A 1,779-nucleotide genomic window follows, 5' to 3' on the forward strand; every position below is an offset into this window, starting at 1 on the left:
GAAGACAGTCACATGGTAATATCGAGCTAACTGAACTAAACTTGAATTTATCTCGTAGTGCAGACGCAGCCTCATGAGTGTCCAACAGTTAGCATGTAAATCTATATTTCGGCACCTGAATAAATGACTTGGTGGAATGAGGAGGGGATGTGGTTGGCACCTGGCTGGTGTGGGGGTGCTGAGAGGACAGAGATCCCCAGAGCTGGTGTGTGGTTGGCATGGGGGTTCCAATGGGGAACAAGGTGCAAAGGAATTGGATGTGGGTGGTGTTGAGTAACAGTGGGGGACATGGTGTGGGGGAGGGGATGTGTGATTGGTGTGGGGTAGCGGTGGGGGATGATTGATGTGGGGTAGCAGTGGGGGACATGGTGCGGTGGAGGGAGTGTGTGATTGGTGTGGGGTAGCGGTGGGGGACATGGTGCAGGGGAGGGGTGTGTGATTGATGTGGGGTAGCGGTGGGGGACAAGGCGCAAGGGACGGGTGTGCGATTGATGTGGGGTAGCGGTGGAGGACAAGGCGCAGGGGACGGGTGTGCGATTGGTGTGGGGTAGCGGTGGGGGACATGGCGCGGGGGAGGGGGGTGCGATTGGTGTGGGGTAGCGGTGGGGGACGTGGCGCGGGGGAGGGGGGTGCGATTGGTGTGGGGTAGCGGTGGGGGATGATTGATGTGGGGTAGCAGTGGGGGACATGGTGCGGTGGAGGGAGTGTGTGATTGGTGTGGGGTAGCGGTGGGGGACATGGTGCAGGGGAGGGGTGTGTGATTGATGTGGGGTAGCGGTGGAGGACAAGGCACAGGGGACGGGTGTGCGATTGGTGTGGGGTAGCGGTGGGGGACATGGCGCGGGGGAGGGGGGTGCGATTGGTGTGGGGTAGCGGTGGGGGACGTGGCGCGGGGGAGGGGGGTGCGATTGGTGTGGGGTAGCGGTGGGGGACGTGGCGTGGGGGAGGGGGGTGCGATTGGTGTGGGGTAGCGGTGGGGGACATGGTGCGGGGGAGGGGTGTGTGATTGGTGTGGGGTAGCGGTGGGGGACGTGGCGCGGGGGAGGGGGGTGCGATTGGTGTGGGGTAGCGGTGGGGGACATGGTGCGGGGGAGGGGTGTGTGATTGGTGTGGGGTAGCGGTGGGGGACGTGGCGCGGGGGAGGGGGGTGCGATTGGTGTGGGGTAGCGGTGGGGGACATGGTGCGGGGGAGGGGTGTGTGATTGGTGTGGGGTAGCGGTGGGGGACGTGGTGCGGGGGAGGGGTGTGTGATTGGTGTGGGGGACATGTGCGGGGGACATGGTGTGGGGGAGTTGGGGTCCCAGACGGGGTGAAGTATTGGAGTCAAGTTGAAATAATAGAGTTCTTACTCCCCCGGTTCCCAGAGAGGCCTTACTTAGCTCGACACTCTTGGCGCTGTCCCTCCCCCTCCCCCTCCCCCACCCCCACACCTGCCTCGGGAGCTGCCGGTACCTGTGCTTCCCTCGCCATCGCCTTGGGGAGCTCAGTCCCAGAGCGTTCCAATCGCCCCTCCCTTCACGACAGGGGCCATGTTGTCTTCAGTCGCCATAGCAACATGGACGCTGGCGGAGACTCTACGTCAGAGGATCCGGCACTAAACTACGTCTCCCAGGGTGCTTCGGGTGAACTTCCGGTCATGTCCCCCATGCGGATACCGCGCTTTTCTCTGGAGGCGGGCGTGCTGGCAATCCCGACAGCCCCCGCGCGAATATGGTGAGCGGCCAATCAGTGGCGCACAAGTCGGCTGGAGTGGCGGGAGGGGGCGGGGTCGAGGGAGGG

At 63.6% G+C, this 1,779-nt stretch overlaps 1 protein-coding gene across 5 annotated transcripts in view; it reads right to left on the reverse strand.

Annotated features, from left to right (window-relative positions):
- The window catches only part of XRRA1 (X-ray radiation resistance associated 1), a 67,827-nt gene extending 66,277 nt beyond the window's left edge, over nt 1–1,550 (reverse strand). For all 5 annotated transcript variants that reach the window (XR_012642469.1, XM_074976764.1, XM_074976683.1 and 2 more), the window contains exon 1: nt 1,453–1,550. The gene's annotated coding sequence lies outside the window, so the exon portion shown is untranslated. The remainder of the gene's footprint in view (nt 1–1,452) is intronic.
- Nucleotides 1,551–1,779: the final 229 nt, after the last annotated feature.

Source organism: Carettochelys insculpta, chromosome 1, assembly GCF_033958435.1.
Source record: "Carettochelys insculpta isolate YL-2023 chromosome 1, ASM3395843v1, whole genome shotgun sequence".
NCBI classification, from domain to species: Eukaryota; Metazoa; Chordata; order Testudines; family Carettochelyidae; genus Carettochelys; species Carettochelys insculpta.